Here is a 16,564-nt window from a genome sequence, read left to right as displayed (position 1 = left end):
CAATGGGACTCAGTTTGTTAGTGTAGAATTCAAATCCTTTCTTAAGTCTTGTGGAGTCAAACAACTTAGAAGCTCAGTTTATTATCCGCAAACAAACGGTCTTGTGGAAAGAATGAACCGTGTTGTGGGTGATTGTGTTAAGTGGGCAGTTGAGGGGAGACATGATGTTTTTGCATCCATTGAAAGTATGCTTTGGTTTTATATGATGACACCGCACTCCTCCACGAAGGTCTCACCTTTTGAAGTGTTAAGGGGGAGGAAAGCTAATATCAGTTTTCGACCAGGATGGATATCTAAATGGTCTCATCCTTTAGTTGATGTTGAGTCTGTTTTAGAAACAGTTAAGATTAATTCCACTTTAGCACAGAATAAGGAGAAAATTTGGTTTGATCAAAAGAAAAATGCCAAGATGGTCACGTTGAGTGTGGGGGATTTTGTTAGAATTAAGAATTCCACTCACACGAAGAAAGGGATGAGTAAATATAGTGAACCTATCAAGATTGTGAGAATTGGTGGAAATGCTGTTCAAGTAGAAGGAGGGTGTTGGTGGAATATTTCGAAAGTTGTAAAAGTAAAAGAAAGTGTTGCTTCTGGAAAACGTGATGTGCATGTAAGCAATATGAATTCCTCTCGTAGGAAGAGTACTAGACCCATTAAGTTGCCTTGTAGATTTCGTGATTAAGCACTGTTTTTTTACTGCTCATTATTGTACACTTATATTGTTTTTCTTTCCTCCATGAAATGTTACTTTATTGTTTTTTTTATTGTTCATTTTATTTTTGTCTCCCTTCAGGAAGAAAAGGAGGTATGTTATATTTCATATCCTGTTTAGTTGTACACTGTAGCTTTAAGTGAATTGTCATGTTCAGCTGTCATTTACTTTTTGTCATCTGCATCTTGTACATGGTGGAATGTTATGTTTTAACACTTGAGAAACTGGTGAAGCTCAGATGACACTGGCAGATGAAGAGCTGTGTAGGTTTTGAATTGAATAAATCTCATTTTACTCATTCAACTGAGTCATGGATTTACTACACCATTCTTCAGTAGATGGAATTTGAAAAAATATGTTGACTGGATTCGGTACAAAAGGACAACATGGAACAATTATGCTGCTAATCCCCTGCACTTTTCTGTACTTCTCATTGGGTTTCTGTAAAACTGTGATCAGAGAATAACATGAACTTCCAATCAATTCCCTCAAAAATCTTTTACTCAGTTTATCTTCAATTACAGGTGAAATTCTTGCAACTGTCTCTTGTATCAAATTGTAGGATGGCGTTGCTGAATAAGTCATCTGGTTTTAATTGGACTAAGACTGGTTCTGCACTTTTTTTTATTAATCTGACCTATTTCTCTGTGAAATCCCATACTTCTGGGTTCACTGTTTCTTTCAAATCAGAAGGTAACTTTTCAACTGTTATAACTGAAAACAATCCTACAGCTGTCTCTTGTTGGGCCATTTTAAACTGCACATTCTCATCAGGAGTCTGATTTTCTACATCATCCAGTGTACTGTAAATTGTGCAGTTTAACTTGCTCCTGAAATGTTTTTATCAGGCTTACAGTGCTTGTGTCAGACTACAAATTAATAACGTTCCTCCAAGGAATACATTTTTTTCTACAATTCTCTCTAAAACTGAATATGTAATCTGTGAGTTAAAAACTCAGACGCAATTTGGATCTTTTTTCCTAAGTGAGTTAAGTTTGGGACATCCACTGTTCTCATTATGGATCTGGTAAGATCAGAAATGTGGGGGCTAAAACTCATTTTTAAATACAGCGAACTGTTGAAATGGGTTCTGATTTTGGTTCTGAAAAGATCTCAAATGTGCTTTAGACAACTGATTTAATTTAAATTTATGGTTTCCCACATTTTGTGGGACCATCTCGGCTTAGAGAACTTATATCATTGGGACCTGTTTCGGATTTGACTTTTGCATTTGTTAAATTGGCACATTTTGCATCTGCATTTCTCCTGGCATTTGCACATTTGCATTTACTGCATCAGGTTTAAGTCTACATTTCCTCTTTCAATGCTCAAATCTGTTACAAAGATGGCAAAAGGTCACTTTCTTCAGCATTGCGACACCCATACCTGAATTTGGACCAACCAAAACTTCTCTATCTTGTGAAACACTAAATCTTCCTTGAGCACCTTTTACTCCTACTTGTAGAACAACACCTTGTATCTCCGCTTCATTCCCTACAAATGACTGATTCTGAAATAGTCTCTGAACAACCTCCCTCTGAACCATCATAAGTTTTTCCTTAAACTCATTCTACTTCATTCCGTGTTCATCACACAGTGCTCTTCATTCTTTGCGATCGCATCTATCAAGTTTCTCTGCCAACAAACCACACTTTGCTGTTTGTGCACACTGATCTGACCAAAAAGCATTCATCCAATAACAAACTGAGACACACAAAATCTCATGTCAATGGCATCAGGACATTCTCTCCCACTGAGTTGTTGAAACACTTGACACACTTTCACAAAATTCATGTACTGATTCTTTTAGCTCCTGTGATTTTCTTTTAATCTGTACCCAATCAAGATCTTTTGGTGGCACTCTGCCCTTCAGAAAAGTAATCACTGCTTCGTTTTTCTGCATAACAACGGAAGATGATGCAGTATTGCAAGCATTCCTCATTGTCTCCTCACTTGGCCCTTACACAACAATTTTACAATCAGACCACAATCCAATTGTTATGTTATGTTATGTTAATTTCGATTTATACAGCTTTGCTGTGTTAAAGAACATTTAGAAATGAATCCACAAACCCTTTGGGATGTCAATAAATCCATCAATTTGTAGGTACCACAGCACAGGCCAGTCTCCAAACCTTGGAAATTTGTTTGCAAATGCTACAAGTTCACCTTTGTTCCATGATACATGAACATGCACTTCTCCCATTATTTCTCTCAATTGATACACTGAAGCTTCTCCCTCCTCCTGCTTACCATTTTCCTCAACTTAGACTAATGATTTTTCTTCTCATGTTTCCTTGCCCACTTGTTTCCTAATTTCTCAAACCCATTCCATTTACAATTGTATTTTACCAATCTCATTTCTGAAGAACGCATTGTCTCATTGCTTCATCATCCATCTGTACCCTGAAACTTTTCGGAAATGGAAAACTTTCTAAAACATCAATTTCATATTTTTGGGGCGAATGAGTCAGTCTATTGTGTGTAGGTACTGCACATATTGTATTTTCCTTACTCAAGGAAATTACTTATTTTCCTGGTATTGGTTCAAATTCTCAAGATCTAAACATTCCCTGATCATTTCTTCAAGTTCAATTTTTAACTTAGAAACATTAGGTGGGCTCTTTTTTGGATTCTGGGTCAACTTGTTCCACTCTGCTCTCTATCTTTTTAATGCCTGCTGCTTCCTCAAACCATTGTCAAAAACTCCCATTTCCAACTAAATTTGTTTTTTCCTGGGCTTTTGGTGTTAAGACAATCCTTCCCCCAGCTTTTAATGCTTGAACTGTCTGGGGCAGTTTTCGTCTACAATCTGAATTCTGAGATGTTGAGATAAACCGTTATGTAATTACTCCTACCGCTCTGTGATCTTCTTGAGCTGGGACTATTTTAATTAGGACAGTCACAATTTGTCTAGGCATGATTTGTGCAGCTACAATTTGTGGTATTTGTACCGAATCAGTCACAATTGGAGCAGTAACACCTGGAGAAATTGCTGTCGGTATTGAATCAACAGGTGGTGGGACAATCTGAATTGTCTGTAAAGTTCTCTCAATCTGAATTTCTCTTGGTTCAACAGAACCAGTAGCCACTATAGTACTTGCTGATACACTATTATCAGTATTTGTAGTGGAAACACATAAGATGGTGGACACTAGTTAATAATGGATCCAATATTTCATCCCCTAAATCACTATCGGTTTGAGGCTGTTTGTCATCCGTAATTCCCTTCTCCTGTATCTGAGCCTTTACCCTTTTGTCCTCTCTTTCCTTGTCTCTTGCTGTCTTTCCCCACATGCTTAAGGCTTCAAATTGTGCGGCTCGAGATGGGGGACTTTATTTCACATAACATTTCCATTAAGTTGTCAATCATTTGCAATTCAAAAGTACTGTATTTTGGAACCATCAGAGGACCCTCTTCTTCACTTATCTTGCACCATTGGCGTATCCACAAACATGAATTGTATCCCAAATTTGTAGACAAAGTGTGCAGGGGCCCCCTCAGGTTATGACTCCTCACTAACCCAAATCGAATTTGCCACCATACCGTCCAAAAATGTCTTAAAGCCTTTAAACCATTTCATTTTTGCAATAATTCAATGCAATGTTTTGACTCAGTTCTGTAAATGCAATTTCTTTCCTCCATTCTTGTCACAATTTTAAATTCTTGAATACTTTCAACCAATCTCAATACGTTAATCCCACAACAGACCTATTACAGCGCGGCACACTCTGATGTCACCCTCGTTTCTCGCAGCGGTTCACCCTCCTTCACAATTCTCTGCAGGACGTCCTTTTCCACGAGAACGCTATCAGAATATCACAAACTGTTACAATTCAACACTCAGAAAGTATCGTCCACACACTCAATAGTAAAGTCTCGACCAGCGGAACTCCACTGTTACCATTGCAACAATTCTCTGTGCAAAACTGAAGTGATCATAATCTCCACTCTCACAAAGGTTCCCTTTTCTGGTGGCAATGGCCATGACCTCTCACGCACAGTACCAGTAAAACTCAGCAGACTAGCTTAGCGTATGCAACTCAGATACCACTCTTATGTGTATATCCCGGGATCTTGGGCCTCTTCTGGATCCGAAACTCAAACTATTAAAACCTTGGACCACGACGGGCCCGAAACCACATCCACTCGTTTCTCCTCACAACCCACACTCAAATCATCACCGCAATCTAACACACTCCACACATTTACTGCAACCGCAATTACCAGAACCAATTTCTCCCTCTTAACACTCACACCTTCTTCAGCTACAACCTTCTCGCATCACCTTCTAATACTGCTTTCCCAGTCTTCAAGTTCTGGGCATTGGAATCAGGACTTTTTGGGACTTGGGGATTTATTCTAACATGGGCAATTATTTTGTAGCTCCATTCAGGGCGTTAACCTAAACTGGTCAAGGTCTAGAGCCTTACCTCTGCTACCAAGCTGTTAGACTAGAAATCTCACGGGAATCTCGCTTTGGAAAATTTTGAAAATGTGGCACCGTTACCTTTAATTACCATTACCCTGGTTTCCGCTTCTATCGGTTTTCAACGTGATCAATCTTTGCCACCGTATTTTGACCTAAAGAGCTCCTTCATAAACATAGGCAAATAATCAAATGCAAATAAATATTTGTCAATAATAAGAGTTGTGAGTAGTTTTAAAGGGATTTATTTTCCAATCAAAATATACGATTCTCTGACTCTTCATTAATTAGTCAGATATCAATCAGGTTACAGAATTGATAATAGAAAAAATAAAGTTTGTACAGAGCATATCATAATTTGCAGTGCAACGCGTTCCATAAAAGAAAGAATCCCTATTCTAAGTAAGGAGCAAATTGCATCACTCAGAATACATGAAGAGTTCAAGAATAAAAGTAAGAGTGAGATCAGCATGAAGCTAAATCAATATTTGCAAAAGTTGCCATCAAGAGAAATAAAGCAAATAAGCCTTGGCAAAGCAAATTAATCAAAGCATAAAGCTTGGGGTTGTTTAACACATAGCCTATATCTAATCTGCCCTTATCCCAGCTGATTCTGCCTCCCCATGTTCAGCTTTGTCTGAGCCTGTTCTGATCTCCATTAAAGTCTGACCTCCTCCTCTCTCTAATTCTGAAAAGGCTGAAAGAGTCTTCGAAATTCTCCTACCCCTCCTAAACTAGCAACATGTTTATATTAAAAAAGAATATTGCAGTAGCAGGATCTTCTCCCTTCATCCAATTAGAATACACATTTCTCAAAAATTCATCTCCACCTCTGTTATTCACACAACATCCATCAGGCAAGTGAAATCCTTCTCACAGCACATTTTTTATCTTATCCTAAATGACTTCATCTCCTAACTTTCTGTTAAAGAAACATTTTATTTTAACTAAAAAAAATAACATGAGCTCCAAAATAACTTATCCAATCCAGAGAAGCTTTATTCGACTTATTAGGTCAAAAAAGCAAAAAATGTACATATAAAACAAATAAACACGACTTCTAAATAAAATTCATAAAAGTTTATTGCAGTATCAATGCACACTTTCTAGGATGGATATATATGAATCTCATAAAACACTATGTACAATTTAAAATGTTGTATCAGAAATGAGTTAGTTAAAACTTCACGTATTTACTTTTTAAACAAACTATCCAATTAGATGGAAAGCGAATGGATACACAAGCATACATTACAGCAAAACATGTATATTTAGTGGGCTGTTCTCTCCTTGAGGGACTGTGCTCTAATTGTCCACACCCACCCCAAAAATGTTGTCATGGCAACAACTATCACTTCAGTTGTGTCGCTTCTGAGGATTCTGAGGATTCTTTCTGCCTCCTGTGCCTTTCTTGTTCCCAAAAGTTAGCATATTGGAGACAGCCAGATACGCCGCGGGGCTCTGTAACCATTACATTCTAATAGAACATGGGCTAAAGATTCTATCCAAACTGGCACACCGGGCACAAATCATCACAGGATCTAGACCATTTGCAAGTGTAAACTTTTATAGGCAGTGTACCAACCCTGAACTGGAAATCTAATTTGAGCTCAAAGGGCTTTTTAATAATGTCCCAATATCGTTCTAACTCTGGTATAGATTTACCGCACAAGAAACTGCCTGTAAGGGAAGATGACTCACAATACCTCACCAGATCCGTATTTGCCATTTCCCAATATTTAACTTTCAGGATCTGCTTTGAAGGGAAGATAGTGTTTTCTGGATCTTCCCACAGCAAGCTCATACCCATGCATATTAAGGTGGCTCTAAGCTGTCTTAGCCATCTTATTTTATGTGATGTATCCACTCATATTAGATCTAGGAAGCCAGCCGCGTACTCTGCCAGCTCTGGGGTAGACCATAGTCTCCGCCAGTACAACAAGGGGCGCAATTTTGCAGTTTCTGCGATTGGCTTCCTCCCAAGGTCAATCAGTAATGGGCATATCGGGGTGCTCTGGGGCAATCTCGCTATATTTCTGAGAAACTTGTTTTCCGAGATGGTCAATTTGGCTAGGTTCTCATCACCCCAGAGTTCAGCACCATATAAGGCAGAGCTATTACCTTCATGTTATATATATCCATGGCGGGGCTGATTATCTTGGTAAAAGAGATGTTTTATTCTTTTTGCAGTACCCCTGCCAGTTGTCGATGTTTCAGTGATGCTAGATCGACTTTGTGTTACTATCTTAGCTCCTCCTGAATATTGACCCCCAGGTATGTGAACTCCTTAACCTGGTCAAGTATGATGTTATTTAATCTAATGCCCCCTTTAAACACCCTGTGTGGGTTAAAGGTCATCAGTTTTGTTTTGGACACATTGAACTCCAGTCCCCGTTGAGCACAAAACTCTTCGAAGATTGAAAAGGCCCTCTAAAGCCCACTCAGTGTTTTAGAGAGGATCAATGTGTCGTCCTTTTTCGCCTGCCAGTGTCGATGCGTCAGTGTTAATTAGTTTCATGCAGTTCACTATCCCGTTTATGAAAAATGAGAATAGGGTCGGGCCAGAACACATCCCTGGCGTACTCCTTTATCCACTGGGAAAAATTCTGTTACTTCTCCCTGTTTGCCCCAACGGATCCTAGCCTTGTTGTTCTCATGCAATCTAATGATGAGTGTCAGCAGGTCGGGTGGTAACCCCATATCTTTTAGTGTCAGCCAGAGTTTTCCACGTGGCACAAGATCAAATGCTGACCTAAGGTCAACAAAAACTGCATATAAACTGCCCTCACCCAGGGTTACTATTTTGCAGTGCAAAAGAGTAAACCCGAATACTTGATCTATAGTGCTTGTGAAAGCACGATATCCTGCTTGGAGGGGCGATAAGATACCGTATTCATCGGTCCAATCTTGCACTTTGTTTAAAAACCGACCTACCCAATACTTTTTGGAGCGAGTCAATAAGGCTGATGGCCTATAGTTCCCTGGGCACGCTTTGTCTCCTTCTTTGAAAACAGGGATGATCTCTGCGCCTTTCCAGGAATCTGGAATCGGCGAGACCTGGGCTATAGCATTTGACAATAAACGGATATATAAGCTCCATCTTGCTTTATTGGCAAGGAATACATCCCCCGGTATTCCATCCAAACCTGGGGCTTTTTCTGCCATAATGGATTTTAAGGCCACCTCAACGTACGCCCTACTGAATGCTTCCTCATTAAAAAACTGTTTGACAATACTGCCTTCACTGTCATGCTCACTTGCAGCATATTGTTTTTTACCCACTTCAATTGTGAGACATGGTTGTGGGGCTGGGGAGCCTGCCCTCCTCTGTTCCATTTATAGATATTACAAAATTGTTTTGGGTTCCTCCTTCAAATCATCCCACCTTTTGCTGTCCCATTTCTTTTCCCTTTTAGTATTGCCCCCGATATGTTGCCCATGCTAGTCGAACCTGTGATTGATCCCCTTGTTTTATAGCGTTTCCCAGCTCTGCATGCGACCCTTTACAATCGGCACTATACCATTCCTGTACTTTAGGTATAAATACCTTTTTAGGTTTGCTCTGATACAAAGTGCATACGCAAGTGTCCCAAAAATGTATTATGTATGACAGTTGGTAGTTTTAGATCGGGCGAATTGGTTACACTAGCCTTTAGATCACTAATCCTCCAGTTCAGCTCATTGTCAATTCTAGTCAGCACTAGGGGTAGTTCTTTTAATTTGGTCCATTTTAATCGTATTAGGTCGTTTGATGGTACTACATCATTAGACACATAACGGTCTACTATTTCGTTACGAGACTTAAAACAAGGATTATGATCACTTTCCAATCTATCTTGTATTATCATATCCTTCACTGTATGCCACAATGCTAGGCTGACCAGAACATAATCTATCCTGCTAGTACTGTAACCGTTATTAAATGTGGCAGCCCCCAATTTATCGGACTTTGTACGGCCATTAAGTGTCAAACTATTTTCCATGCATATTGAGTTGATGTGGATCACCATATCAGACAATCTTTTTATTGGCTCTAGCTCCAACTTTGGGACGCCCCACTTTAGATCTTCCTCATCTAAAGAGTTACCATTCTTTTAAGAGTGGCTCAAACGTTGTGTTGAAATCCCCTGCGATGATGAAAGGTAAGTATGACTGATTACTCTCGAGAAGATAGTCAAGTGCCGCTAAAATACCCGACTTTTCCCCTCTTGAACCATGCACATACATATTGTATATTACTGCAATCCCCTTGGTGCCCCTAGACCAGAGTTCTTCAATCTGTGGGGTGCGCCCCCCTGGGGGTGCGCAACACCCTCTCCGGGGGGGGGGGGTGCGCACTCCTCCCTGTGTGCACGGGTTATCCTGGTAAATTCCTAGAGCGAAATGCTTTAGCTGCAGTGGGAGGCAAGGAGCCCCCTTTGCTAAAACTGAAAGTGACTATTTCAGAGCAGGGGAGACTCCTTGCCTCACACTGCAGATGAAATGAATGTCTGTTACTTGCTTTCAGCTCTTCCAGAAAGGCGACAATGTTGCTTTTTAAATTACACTGGCAGGAGCACAATGATCACAGGGCTAAAAGGGTTTTGGGTTTTAAGTTGCCAGTCAGGTGTTTAAACAGCCTGCAAATTGCTTCTCTTGACACTAAATATGGGTTATAAAGAAGTATGTATTCATTTATGATGTGACTTTTCTGTCTTTATTCCCTTTTATTATCAGGCATATCATTCAGGCAGCCCTAAAACACAATTTAAAGTGCTTTCCATTTATATTTGCTGTTCGGAGTATGCACAGCTAAGTGCTGAAAATAGAGCTTTAGGTGACTGCTTATTTTTGTACCACCTGGGACATCCAAATAATGAGCTGGCAACCCTAATCATAAAACTGTAAGTTTGTTGCAAGATCAGCCCAGTATTTATTTCCTCCACCCTCGATCCCTGGTTAATGCCATAATTGCAATAGCAATAGTTTAACATATCTGAAACCCTGCACTGCCGTCAATATCATGCTGAGTTACTGCAAGTGTCTGGCAATGCACCCTGCATTCAGACAACTTGCTCTTCATTTTCGCCCTTCACTTTCATGCTCACCCTGCACTCACAGCTATCACAATTCCCTCATACTGACCCCCATGCACTCACACCATTCACCCTGCACTCAGTGATCACTCTGCTCTCACAATGCACTTCTGCGGTTTTCCCTGTACCTCAACCTGCAGCCACACAAGCACACTACCCACCCTGCACTCATGTGACACTTCACTCACCTCTCCCCTCACTGCTCAATCTGCAATCTCACTTAAACAAGCCTATCACTAACCATGCATTCATTAGTCCCACTCTGCACTAACATGCACACCCAAATTCATATGGTCACCTCACTCACCCTGCAGTCACTCCACTTACCCTACTCTCACACTGTCGCATACCTCACTGTGCACTCACATGAGCACTCCTGCCACCCTCACAGCACAGAGGGTTAATGTGCCTGCTACAAATAAGGTGTACCATGCAGATCAAAGAACTGAGGGGCATATGTTCAAGGAAGTTGCGGAGTGAGGCGTTAGCAGTCATGGGTTAAGGCCTCTCTCCACCACTTCAGAAACGGAAGGCTGCACCATATTTACAACAATATGGTGCAGCCTTGTGTTTCCCCTGCGCTGGCGCTACACTTAGCAGTGTAGCGCCAACGCAGACACCATTGCGCCATAGTGCAAGGGTGTCGGGATGCAGGGAAAAGATTGTTTATGTAGAGGACGGGGTCCTTCCTGTACATAAACAATCTTTAAATGCCATTTGTCTCACTTCCATGTGTGCTGCTTAATGCAGCACACACAGAAATCATGAAATGATTTTTTTTTAAAAGATTACAAATACAAGGCATTTTGCTTTTTCCATGTGTGCTGCACAAGGCAGCACACATGGATGAAGCAAAAATGAGGAGAAATAATACATTTCTCCTAGTTTCGCCAGCTTAAGACTAGGTTTTCCCTGTTCTTAATTTTAACGCTGCCTCACTTTTACGCTGCCCTTGTAAATAGGGCGCAACATCAAAATCAGTGCCTGAAATTTCTGTCAGGTGGTGGGGGGGCGACATTTAAAAAAATTCAGCTGGGGGGGCTCAGCCTTCAAAAGTTTGAAGACCTCTGCCCTAGACAGTCTGACAGCCTGGATGTCATGATTGTGAGTTGGGATGGTTTGACTACTCAACCCCATATCTTGCTTCACCCTCATTGTCAGGCCCCCTAATGGTCTCCCTCTTAATCCTTTATTAGCTGGGATATGAAAGTTCAAATAGCCAACACAGAAGAGGGGGGCCTCTGACCAAGTCTCTTGAAACAAACAAACGTCAAACCTCTCAATAAATGCATGCCACTCTGGGGATCCCACCTTGGAACCTAATCCTGCAATGTTCCACGTCAGCAGTGTGTTTGTTACTAGTGCCCCTTTGTCCGCCAATTTGATGTTTGCAGCTGGTAAGCTTAGACTTAGGGTGCTGTCTTGTCCTATCCCTACTTTTTGATTGTCTACCAAGGGCTCCACTCTTACAACTTGTTCCAGCTCTACTAATGGACAATCGTACCCGAATGGACTAATTCTCGGTGCCACCTCTAGAAACAGTTTGACCGGCTGCCGCTTATCCAGATTACTCACAAGTCAATCTATATTTTCCAGTGTAGATTCCCCCCGAAGCCTGGGAGGATCGAGCCCATGTTGGTGAATATTATCACCTCTCCTCGGTGACCGTCTAAACAGTATAGCTGATAGTCCTGGTGCACTAGTACGGAATTCTTGGGCAAAAAGATTTTCCGCTATAAGCGCCCTAGCCATCGTAAGCTCAATGCTATTCAGGGAATTTATTGTTGCTACCAGCCTACGGGCTCTAACTATGTCTTCCCTAATTACCGACTGGCATCCTCTCACATGCCTTATCCAGTGGATTGATTTATTTATTAGGGAATCCTCACTCTCTGGCCTGTTAGTAGCAACAAGTTTTGGAACATTCACCATAACAATTTTTATTGAACTTTGTGTTTCCATAGAACTACTTGCCAGATGCCTACTTTCCTCCACAGGCCTTAGCTGGATAAGATGTGATGCCCTGTTACCATTCTGGTGTACCTGAGCCCTGACAGACTCAGATGGTAAATAATTATCGCTATGGATATTAGTAGCGTTTATCCGGGTAGGACTTGGGCCTGCTCGCGGGTGTGTTAAATATGTCATTCTAATCTCATCCCTAGGCCTACCCGAGCTGAATGTGGCACCAGAAGCCTGTGTTTGATTTGAATGGGAGGGTATCAGTGGTATGGCCCTAGAGGCTGTGGATAAGCGTCCTGGTTCTTTGCCTTTCCTTGTGGCCCTTAGTTGCAATCGATCAGGGGTCAGTGTTTTCACTAGCATAATTAGCTCCTCAGTCTGACCTCTCATTATATCCATTTCTTCCCTCTTTGCGATAACTTGCAAGGTTAAGTCTTGAAGGTCCTTAAGTGGGTTCGGCCTACCCTGGTAAAGTGTTCGGTGATAACTGGGGTACTTGTCCCCCCCTTCACCTCCTAATTCATTATTACCAATATCTAGTAATGAAGATACCTATTTGTGCACTGCACCATTGTAACGATTTGATCTATATTGGCTATATCCTCTTTGGACAATTCTCCCTCCTCCCTCCTTTGTACTCTTATCAACTTTTCTTGCATTGGTTCTCTGAAACATAGCCGGGATGGTAGTAATGTGCGTTTTGTCTGCATGAGCCGACTTATTAGTAGGTGGGTCACTAGGTGCTTGCATCGTTGGCTCTAGCTTAAGGATACCCTCACACTCTTCTATCAAGGTATCTATCCTATCTAAGACAGTTGCTACTTGCTTGTGTTTGGAGATTCCTTGCCATTTTGCTTTTGACCCCCCTACTCCAATTTGAACTAGTGCCTCCTGTCTTCAATTATACGAGGATTTTTTTTCACGGAAAGGAAACTTTCCTCTGTTATCTGAAGGTCAAGCTGAAGGTCTCAGAGCAAGCTAAATCATGTCCCTGAGTGCCTGTACCATTACTTCCCATGAGGTCGCTGTATCTGCCGCTGTCTGGCTAGGGGACCTGCGCGCAAGCTGGTACCTGTAAGAGCTGTCAGCCGCCGCCCACTTCAAGAATTCCTGCCGCCACCTCCGTGGAGTTGGCCCCACCCTCGCCTTCCAGTTCCTAGTGATCTCCCTCTTAGCCACCATCAGTCCCATATCAATGAACTTGCTCGTGAGTTTGTTTTTGGGGGTATGGGGAAACCAGTGCAGGATGCATTCCGCTGGGCCATAGTCTATGGTCCTTTCAGTCACCTCGTTCAGTACCACCCCTATTTCCTGCCAATAGCCCCGCAGGGCCGGGCACGCCCACAGCATGTGCACTAATTCGGCCCCCTCATCACGGCACCGGGGACAGGACGCTGTTTCCGCGCCAAAATATCGCCTGATCCTTCCCGGGGTCATGTATGCTCTATGTAAGATGTAGTAGTGGATTAGTTGGAATCTAGCTTTTCTTGTGCTGTTGCGGGCCCTTCGGATCAACTGTGCCCATGTCGTGTCTGGGATGTCCTTACCCAGGTTCGCCTCCCACTTGGCTTTCAGAGATGCAAGAGGAGGAATGTTCTCTCTTATCATCCGATTGTAAAGGCATGTTACCGCCTTGAGTGTTCCCGCCGCCATCATAGTGTACTGGCACGCTGCTGCCGTCTCAGGCTCCTCAAGTCCCGTGCCCCAGTGGGCCTGCATTGCCCTGGTTATCGCTGCATGAAGCAAAAATCCCCCTCTTGGGATGTCAAAGCGCTTCATTAACTCCTGAAACGGGAGCAGCGCGCCATTTTCGTATAGATCCCCCACCACCTGCACACCCGCTTCTTCCCATCCTTGCAGATGCGACCAGTCCCCGCCATGCGGTAGGGCTGTTAACATGCCCAGAGGGATCTCCGGTGCATACGGGCGCCGAATTCCGGCTCTCCTCTGTGCCCGGTTCCAGCATTGGCGGTACGTGCGCTGCTCCAGCGATAAGTCCCTATTGTCCAGCCGCTGTTGGAGAGTGATATATGCCAGGACGTGCCTGGGCGTTCCCCGCAAGATGTCGTCTTCCGGACCCCGAAACACCCTTGCCACCTCCTGCGTGAAGATCTGCAGTTGGGCCGCTAGGTAATAAAGCTCGAAGTCCGGAACCGCTAATCCCCCCTCATCTTTCGGGCGAGAGAGCGTGGCCAGCGCCACTCTACACCGTCCCGCTCCCCAAATAAACGTCGTGATCAGAGATTGAAGTAGTCTAAAGAAGGAGCTAGGTAGCCAGATCGGGAGCGTCCGGAAGTAATATAATAATCTTGGCAGTGCAACCATCTTCAGCAAGGAGATCCGGCCAGCCACCGATAACGGCAACGTGGCCCAGAAGGTCATGCAGCCCCTCAATCCACGCACACATCGCCCCAGGTTGCCCTCAAGCAAGTCTTCCGCCTTATGGTAAATTTGGACCCCCAGGTACTTAATACAGGCAGGCTCCCAAGCTGCTTCCGATCGGTGTTGTGGCTGGGCAGCGCCCTCCTGCAGCGGGAACAAGCTCGTCTTTGGCCAGTTAACTTTCAGGCCCGACATCTTCCCGAAGCTCTCTAGTAGTGCTTCCGCTCCCTGCAAGTCCTCTATGCCGTCATGGAGGAATAGCAGTAAATCATCGGCATATAGCGAGATGAAGTGTTGCCTGTCTCGGGCCCGCACTCCACGGAAGTGCCGCCCAGTCCGGGCCTGCGCCGCTAGCGGTTCTATAGCCAGTGCAAATAGCAGCGGCGAGAGAGAGCAACCCTGCCGGGTGCCTCGCTCAACCGGGTATCGGAGGGACACCGATGATCCCACCCTCACTCTTGCTATCGCCTCCGCATAAAGGACCTTCGTCCAATGAATATAGCCAGCCCCCAGCCCAAACCGTTCCATTACTGCATAGAGGTAGTCCCACTCTAGACTGTCGAAGGCTTTTTCAATGTCAACCGAAAGGACCAGTTCCGTCCCAGCTCCGCCGTTCAGCCCGTCCATGATACGGATAAGCCTTCTGATATTGATTGTGGTGTTGCGCGATGGTATAAAACCATTCTGGTCCTCGTGCACGAGATCCGTCATGTGTGGCAGGAGCCTTGCTGCTAGTATGGAGCTCAAAATCTTATAGTCTGCGGTGAGCATAGAGAGTGGTCGATAGGACGCCGGGTCACCACTCTCTCTACCGGGCTTCAGCAGTGGAACCACCAATGCCTCCCGCATGGACTGCGGTAATTGGCCCGCTGCCTTGGCCTCTTTATAGACGGTCAACAGTCTTGGCGCCAGGATATCTAGATATTTGCCATAGAAGTCTATGGGGAGCCCGTCTATTCCGGGCGACTTGTTACGTGCCATGCGTCGCACCGCCGACCTGATCTCCCCTAACTCAATGTCCGAGCCCAGGTCTTTCGCCTGCTCTGCCTCCAGCCGTCGTAGGGGTAGACCTGTCAAGAAGGGTTCTGCTAGTTCCGGCCGGTCTCCCAGGGCACTCTTATATAGGCCCTCGTAATACTTCCGGAAGCCGTCAACTATGCCCAACTGAGTGTGCTGTACTACGCCCGACGTATCTCTCAGTTGGAGTATGGGAGTGTACCGTCTAGTGGGGTTCGAAAGCCACGCCAGAAGGGTGCCCGCCTTGTCGCCGTCCACATGGGAGCGCAGCACATACCTCTTGAAGTCAAAGGCTCGAAGCCTCTCCACCTCAACCGCTACCGCCTCCCTAGCCGCGCAGAGTGTCTCCTGGAGTTCAGGGTGTCCGGGCCGCTCCCTTTCCGCTTCCCTCAGCTTGGTATCCGCTTTAGCCAGATCGCCCAGCAACACTTTTCGCACGCCTACATAGTCTTTGATGCAGATACCCCTCACCACTACCTTAAAGGCGTCCCATTCCATCGCCCTGGAGGTCGCCGTCCCTTCATTCTCCGCGAAATACGAGGCCACCCCCTCCGCCAGGGTCGCCTCGAATAGGGGGTCTTCTAAGGTCTCAGGCCGTAGTTTCCAGATCGGGATCCTGGGTTTCTCCGCCACCCAAGCTAACCGGATCAGGAGTGGATTATGGTCAGAGATCGTTCTCGACAGGTACTCCGATTCCGTGACGTATGGCAGCACCCCCCGGGAGCAGAGTATCGTGTCCAATCGGACATGCAAGTCATGCAGTCCGGAGAAGAATGAGTAATCTCGGTCAGCCGGGTGTTGCCCTCTCCAGATATCCGTCAGTTCCCAACTCTCTTGCCACTCCCTTCTACCCCTAGATAGCCTGTGTACCGGGGAATCGTGTAGGGGGGGTGGGACCTATCCAGCAAGGGGTCCGCAATGGAGTTGAAGTCACCCCCCAGCAGGACCGGGCCCGCCAGGGAGTGAGCCAGCGTTCCTGATAGTGT

General features: G+C 44.3%; 1 protein-coding gene across 4 annotated transcripts in view; it reads left to right on the top strand.

Annotated features, from left to right (window-relative positions):
- The window catches only part of LOC147662819 (protein YIPF1-like), a 102,008-nt gene that overhangs the window by 39,159 nt on the left and 46,285 nt on the right, over nt 1-16,564 (top strand). The window contains exon 2 of one of the 4 annotated variants that reach the window (XM_086950890.1): nt 12,182-12,283. The exons of the other annotated variants lie outside the window; for them this stretch is intronic. The gene's annotated coding sequence lies outside the window, so the exon portion shown is untranslated. The remainder of the gene's footprint in view (nt 1-12,181; nt 12,284-16,564) is intronic. 4 annotated transcript variants of the gene reach the window in all.

Source organism: Lissotriton vulgaris, unplaced genomic scaffold (genome assembly GCF_964263255.1).
Source record: "Lissotriton vulgaris unplaced genomic scaffold, aLisVul1.2 SCAFFOLD_828, whole genome shotgun sequence".
Lineage (NCBI taxonomy): Eukaryota > Metazoa > Chordata > Amphibia > Caudata > Salamandridae > Lissotriton > Lissotriton vulgaris.
This window is presented reverse-complemented; position numbering and strand designations above follow the sequence as displayed.